The sequence below is a fragment of the Empidonax traillii genome, unplaced genomic scaffold, assembly GCF_003031625.1.
Source record: "Empidonax traillii isolate 1590-97213 ecotype Southwest subspecies unplaced genomic scaffold, ASM303162v1 scaffold37:size1818073, whole genome shotgun sequence".
NCBI classification, from domain to species: Eukaryota; Metazoa; Chordata; class Aves; order Passeriformes; family Tyrannidae; genus Empidonax; species Empidonax traillii.
The window spans coordinates 469,511-477,152 of NW_020955230.1; the positions used below are offsets into that span (position 1 = coordinate 469,511).

At 45.8% G+C, this 7,642-nt stretch overlaps 1 protein-coding gene across 3 annotated transcripts in view; it reads left to right on the forward strand.

The window, feature by feature from the left end:
* Positions 1-2,124: 2,124 nt before the first annotated feature.
* TMEM246 (transmembrane protein 246) overlaps positions 2,125-7,642 on the forward strand; it is a 21,468-nt gene continuing 15,950 nt past the window's right edge. For 2 of the 3 annotated variants that reach the window (XR_003570538.1, XM_027877999.1), the window contains exon 1: positions 3,210-3,337. The gene's annotated coding sequence lies outside the window, so the exon portion shown is untranslated. Of the gene's footprint in view, positions 2,148-3,209; positions 3,338-7,642 lie in introns of those variants that run through there. The other variant, XM_027878003.1, reaches the window with a different exon arrangement.

Consider the following 7,642-nt stretch of genomic DNA (forward strand, 5'->3'; position numbering starts at 1 on the left):
CACAAAGTATCCCTTTCATTGTCTCCTGACACCATCCCAAGGCTCCAGCTCCCGCTCTCCCCGCTTCCTCACACTCTTCACCACAACCCAACCCACTAATTTTTTATTACCACAGACCCTCTCTTTCATCCTTTAGACTGGAAAAGATCTCCGAGATCAGTAAGTCCAACCCTTGACTGATCACCACCCTGAGAGCTACACTATGGCACTAAGTGTCCCATCCAGTCTTTCTTTGAATATCTCCAGGGATGGTGACTTCACCACCTCCCTGACCAGCCCATTCCAGTGCTTAACAACCCCTTCTGCTGCTCACACACAGAAGAACTAAAGAACTCTACCAAGCAATTTACCCTTTTTTAAATGTCACATTTATTTCCTTTTTGATACAGAAGAGCTGTTCTGCTTTACAAACTAACTGACAAAATAAGCTTTATCTTGATTCTCAGACTGTACTTCAAAAAAAAAACATTTCTGATGACAAGCCCTATAAATTGAAACTCAAGTTAGATTTTCTCTTCTCACATACTACCATTTTACACCAAATCTCAAGGTTTTATTACTTCTGCTACCACCAGCTCTTCCTGCTAAAGTACAGAAACTGTACCGCATACATATAAACCCTGATGCACAGACACAGAATCACAAAAGTACATGGGCATGTGTAAAAGCTGCCATTTGAGGTTATACTCCCCAGCAGGAACTCCAGTCAAGCAATGTTCTGTCCACAAGCCTAAAAGGGATTTTTCCATGGCCTCCAAGTCTGGCGTAGCAGGAATATCTTAAGCATGGAAGGAGAAAGGGGAAAAACAGCCCAGTCCATTGGAAGATCAAATCTAGAGCTCCTTAAAATAACACCAATTTTAATTTTAATTTCTGTTCTTTAGGAACTCAACCTTTTCTCTCTGTCGCAAGCTATTCACATTATTCCCTCCCCAAACAGACCACATTAATTTATCACAGACTGACTGTCCTCCTGGTGTTCCCCTCCCCTACCACCGGCCTGTTCTGAAGGAGAGATGTGGGAGCTGGGGCTGCTTAGTCTACAGAGGGGAAGAGTGAGAGGGGATCTCATTAATGCACATAAATATCTCAAAGGCGGGTGCCAAGAGGATGGTGCCAGACTCTTTTCGGTGGTGCCTAGCAACAGGATGAGGAGTAATGGCCATAAACTAAGACACAGGAAGTTCCACTCAACATGAGGAAGAACTTCTTTCCACTGAAGGTGGCAGAGCATGGAACGGGTTGCCCAGGAAGAGTCTCCCTCTCTAGAGACATCCCAAACCCACCTGGACGTGTTCCTGTGTCACCTGTTCCAGGTAATCTTGCCTTGGCAGGGGGATTGGACTGGGTGATCTCCAGAGGTCCCTTCTAACCCTACAAATTCCGTGATTCGAGTTTCCACATAACCTAGCTGCTCCCACACCTCCGCCGCCCTCCCCCGGCCCGTGGGGACCCCTGCGGTACTGCCGTTACCCCCCGGAGCCTCCCACCCCGCCAGACGCACAGCCCTCAGTCCCATGCCCTCCCTCCACGGGCGTGTGGAGCCTCCACCAGCGAGCCACCGCGTCCTTCCCCCGCACTGCCACCTCCCGGCTCTCCTCGGACCCCGGCCCGGATCCCAGCCCCACAGACCCGCCGCGGCACCGCCGCCACCACCTCCTCAGCCCGGCCAGCAGGCAATGGCCGCCAACGGCCGCCCCTTCCGGTCGCCATTTCGCCCTCACGCGTCATGGAGGAGCCGCTTTGCCCTCGCCCGACATGGCCGCCGTTGCCATGGCGCCCGACGCCGGTGCCCGTACCCTCACCCAAGATGGCGGGAGTGGGTGGTGCTGCCTCACCCGTGTGAGGGGTCACCTCCCCTGCCCGCCTCTCGGGTGGGTGTGGCCTTGTGGCACCCCGTGTTCCCCGGCGTGCGTTGAAAGTGTATTATCTGAATTCCTGAATGTTGGCGAAACGTTCTGTGTCAGCAATACCGTGGCCAGCGGAACTAGGGAAATGATTCTTCTCTCTGCAGCGGTCACCAGCGAGGCCGCAGATAGAGTGCTGCGTCTAGTTCTGGGCTCCTCACTTAAGGAAAGGCACTGAGGTGCTGGAGCGTGTCCAGAGAAGGGTTACAGAGCTGGAAAAGGGTTTGGAGCTCAGGTCTCGTGAGGAGCAGCTGAAGGAGCTGCGGGGGCTCAGCCTGGAGAAAAGAGGGCTCAGGGGAGACCTTACTCCCTTACAACTCCTCGAAGGGACGGTGTAGCCAGGCGGGGCTTGATCTCTTATCCCAGGTAATAAGTGACCGTATAAGACGAAACAGCCCCTAGTTGTGCCAGGGGAGGTTTAGGTTGGGCATTAGTAGGAATTTCTTCACAGAAAGGGTGATTAGACATTGGAATGGGCTGCCCAGGGAAGTGGTGGAATAACTGTCCCTGGAGGTGTTTAAGAAAACACTGGACATGACACTCAGTTCTGTGGTCCTGCTGAGGTGGTATTGGGTCAAAGGTTGGATGCAGTCTCAGGGATCTTTTCCAACCTAAATGGTTCTGTGAAGCTGTGAAAATCTGTCTATGTGAAATACATAAATGTGTATACACTACACAGGCTCAGCTCCAGCTAAGCTTGACCTAGTATATAATGTGAGTCTGAAGTGAAATTTTAGTGGTTTAGGTTTAGGATCTTCATCTCTGAATGTCTTCATAGAAAAACAGGAAAACACCTGCAAACAGCACCAGGCTGACAGGGTTCTGGCTTTATTAGCATTGCCCAGAGAAGCTCAGGATGCCCCCTCCTTGGAAGCGTCCAAGGCCAGGTTGGACAGGGCTTGGAGCAACCTAGTCTAGTGGAAGGTGTCCATGGCAGGGGTTTGGAGCTAAAAAAGCTTTAAGGTCCCTTTGCAGCCCAAACCATTCTGTGATTTGATGATTTATTTATCAGTTGAAAGTAGGTTTGTACCTCCAAAGCAGCACAAGCTTTTTGTGCAAGTGCAGGATTTGCTTTCTTTCAGCTCCATTGCAGCTGTCCCCACAGAGAATGCCAAAATAAAAGTAGTACTTCAAATCAGGATATAATGAGCTGCCATGCCCAAGAGCCATAGACCAGCCCAATACTACACTACAAGACTTCAGGTTGAATAAACATTTGAGTTCATGAAGGAAAAATACAGCGTTCCCTGTGAATTTTTCCCCCCTGCAACTGTCAAGGGGGGCAAGAGCCTGGCAAGCCAGTGAGCTGCTGCAGCTTTGTGAGCAAGTGTGAGAGCAGCTGGGACAGGAAAGTTGACCAGCTTGGTTGAAATCTGTATTTACACAGTATTATGTCATAAAAAAAACCCTGACATAACAGCAGTGGAAAGGTGCTGTTAAACCTTGGGGCTTTCTTAAAAAGATTGAACTCAGACCTTCCCTAGTTAAAAAATAAAAACCACAACAAACAACAAAACATTTGCTAATGCATTTTCCACCAACAGCATTTCCTTGCAGCTGGAGAGCCCTTGACTGAGTAAGAAGTGGTTGGTAAGTGATAGATTCTCAGTTCAGCCAGTTCTTCACCACAGTTGTTAGAAACCAAAAAGAGCTTTTATGTTGCATCGAATATACTCCTGTCGTGGTTTTGCTCTGGGTCAATTTGCTTTCCACCCCCCACACAATTACTACTAGTTGAGAGAAGGTTTTTGCAGACAAAAGAGAGACAGGATTTGGGGAAAATAGTATAAACATTTATTACTAGTAAAACAAAAACTACTAATAAATTAAAAACTTAAGAACTATATCTACAACAATTTCTACTCAAGTTCAAGTGCTATATATTTACAGAAATACTTCTTTCCCTTTTTATACTAGTCCAAGGAGAAAAAGTAGTCTCATTCTCTATTTTCAGAGTTCCAGCTCTCTAGTAATAGATCTTCAGTAGCAGCAGTATTCTCGTTGCAGCTGGAACTTTTTCTCTCTCTTTCTCACTCTGGGTTGGCTTCCAGGGCTGGGCTTACCCTCCTCCTGGTCTAAGACCGAAGGCTAGGGGTTACCCAGGTCCCGAAGGGTTTTCCTTCCATAGGCTTGCAAGGGGACACTTGCTTACTATGGATCTTCTTCCACAGGATTACAGGAGATAATGGCTTAAGAGTTTACCCGTTTCCCTGTGGAGGTCCTTCCCCATGGGAGAACAGTCTTTGATAGACTTCTCAGCATGGGTCTAGCACGGGTCCACACACACACGGATCCCAACATCTCACATGGGCCGTCTCGCTCCAGCATGAGATTTCTCAGGGTCACAACATCTTCAACAGCAGTATGGATCCACACACACACGGATCCCAGTATCCCATCTGAGTCGTCACTGCTCCAGCACAGGTTTCCTTCAGGGTCACAAATCTCCACCAGGACTCTGCCTCACTTCAGTCCTTCTCATGAAGTCTCAGTTCTCTTTGGTACATCCACAGACTCCTCTATCAGCCACATGGGGGGTCTCCTTACTCCAACAAACTTTTACAAGTAGCAGGGTTTACTTTTTAGTCTTTTCCCTGCTGAAGAGAGAGAGAGCAAAAGGGGGAAGAAGCAGCTCTCCCCCCTTCAAACTTTTCTTCTCTCTCCTCTGGCTGCTAGTTTTGACCTTGGAGGTCCCTTATCTCTTCGCTGGAATTTTTCCACAGCGGTTTCTGTCCAAGCAGTTCATCTTTTAAACTTTTTTTTTCTTCACTCTCTTACAAGAGAGAAGGGAAGACTTCAGTGCTACACCTGCTCCCCCCCCCAGCCCAAGCCGGGGGAGGAGGGAGTCTGGCCCTGCTCAGGCCCACTACTCCTCTCCCCTACATGGCTGCTGCCCCTAATTTCAACTGCGCCAACAAACCTTCTCTTCCATATTCTTGAAGATGTAATTAGCAAAGGTGTCACTGGACTTTTGATTGGCCTTTTTGTCCGGAAATTACCTGGACAAAACCATCCTCAGCTCCAGGGATGGGCTGGTGGGCAAAACCACGACAACTCCAAATGAAGTCTTGCAGTCAGCACAGCCTTCAGCTCTTGTGTTTTCCATTCCCTTGCTTTATACTTGTTTTTTCTCCCCTCTGTGTATTTTTCTCTCCGATGTGGATCCCACGAAAATTTAGTACTCTCGGCAAAGCTGTAACTGAAATGGGGATGGCCACAACCTTTTACTTAATTACATGCCAGTGTCTTTTATCTCTGTGCACCTTGGCATTTCCTCCACAGGAAAGAAAACCCATTTCCTGCAAAGCACTCTTACTCTTGTTCGTTCTGTACCATATCTGTCTTAACCACCCACTGTGCTTTAGATAAGCATTCAAACTAATCTTTGAGTTGCTATTCTGTTCATTGCATATCACATACCTTAGTGTTTGAGACTGCCCTAAAATTGGACTTAAAAGGGAAAGTTTGAGTGGGATTGTAGCGCTAAAAAAGAAATGGCTGTGGTTCAGGGTGCCCGTGTAGTTTCCCACACAGCCTGAAAACTCAAGAGTGAGCCCCTTGTTCCCCTCCAGTACAAGGAACGTGCTGTTTCCCTTAGTGTTGTTTGTAGGTTAACAGTCACTTCCCTGTGAATTGTTATGCAGAGAAAACTCAGCAGATGAGGGGAAAAAAAATAAGCAAAATGTGAGAGCTAAGGAGAGAAGGAGAAGGATTAATGATACTTGTATTAATGCTTGAGATACTTTGGGGAGAACCTGGGAGAGCCAAGCAATCTAATGTCAGTGAAGAGGAACTGCAGCAATTTGCAATTACTTGGAGGATCCTAGGAATATGACAGGTAGGGTTGCTTTTTTTCCTGAAACTGGCAGGTTCAACCAGAGTCCTTCATTAGCAATTGCTATAAGAGAGAGTTAAGCATTCATTCAAAATTACAGCTAATTATGAATTCAAATGACAGAAGCACAGTATGACTTGGAAGTGCGCTTGCTTTTAGCATAATCAGAGGAAAACACCAAAGACCGAGAGATGAACTGAGTAAATAAAATTGTGTAGGGAACAGCCTACAAATGAGACAATTTTGCGCTTGTAGTGTTAGTGTGCTCTCAGGCTGTGACCACAGAAGTACACTCACATTAATTCTTCTTGTGTAAACGACTTGCCCAGCCTTGTGACTAGGGTTGTGCTAAGCATCACCCATTACCTATTCCAAATCTCTGTTCCAAATCAAAAGAACATTCAAAACTCAAATATTGTCTCTTCCTCACATTGTAAGACTAGTAGAATATGCTGAAGTTTGTTATGAAAGCCAAACACACTGGCATGAGATGCACCATCTTCAGTAAAGCGGGATGCTGAGACACAGTGCTGTGAACTGTTCACATATTACCCAGATGTGCCTGCAGGTATGCAATTAAATTTGGAAGTTTGGCACACCCAGGATGGTACCTGAAGTGATGTTTCATCCAGCAGAATTGTGCTGCTTCCAAGAGGAAAGGCCATGTGGGAGATAGTAGGATATATGATGTCACTAAAGCCTATTAGTGAACCTGAGATCATGGCTAGCAGAAGGCTGTACCCTGAGGGTAGAGAAAAATCCTCTCGTTTGCCAGAAGGTTTATGTGCCTGGAGTCTGCTGAGGAAATCCCAGAACACCGATTCCTCCTGAAGGTGGCATCAGAAGAGCTGTGGCCAGTTGGCATCAGATTCTGTCAGTGGCAGATGGAGAAGGGGATTGCTGGTTGCACACAGAAGGAAAGAGATTGGATGAATGGACCCAAGGATCTGTGGAATGAAAGGTGATTCTGGGGGGTGCTGTGCTAGGTACATATTTATTAGGGACAACAATGGAACTGTATTTAATAACATCAGGGTACTTTAATTATATCCACCTCATGCAGTGGGTACATCAGGTCACTCTACAGCATCCTTGATTTAGCCAGCAGCTGCTGTTTATATCATTTCAAGATGTTACCATTTTCTTGACAGACAAGCTGACTAAAGAAAATGAGCACACATAAAACTGTAGCAAATGCACTTTAACTGAGTTCTTGCCTTACTGTAGAAAGAAATTGCACTCCTTTTTTTATTTTTATTAAAATTTGTTAATTATTGCTTACCGGTTCATCTTACTGTAGCATACTAGGATGCTTATGGTACACATCTAGGAAGAGAGACACAGATCATATTTTGCCCAGGTACAGAAAAGAAATTCCATTGTCCCCTGCCCAGAACTGTTTTTGATAGAAATGTTAAAATTGCTTATATATTCTGCACAGAAATTGTCACCTTTTTTTTTTGTCATGTTACTTCACTAGTTGTCTTCCACCTGTAGAGAAACACTTGATGCTCTAAGCTAAATGGAGAATATAGGTATGAATTGAAAAGATGACTAAGTATATTTTATATATATTTTATATATATATATATATATTTATATATATTTTAGGGTATATTTTATGGAAATAATGAAGTCTGTAAAACAAACCTGACCTACTGCCCCTTCCCATTTGGTAATTCAAAAGGAAGGCACCCCCATACTTTTTCCAAATTCAAGCTTTGCTCATGATCTAACTATACAGTTAAAGCAGTACCTTAAGTAAGCTCAGTAAGTCATATATACGATCTCCTGTAGAAAGCCAAAGGCTGTTCTACTGCACCACACACAATGGAAGTGCTGAAGAACCAGACAGCCTGCAGGCACAAAGGGGTTCTGGAAGCAGCTCAGTTCAAAGAGA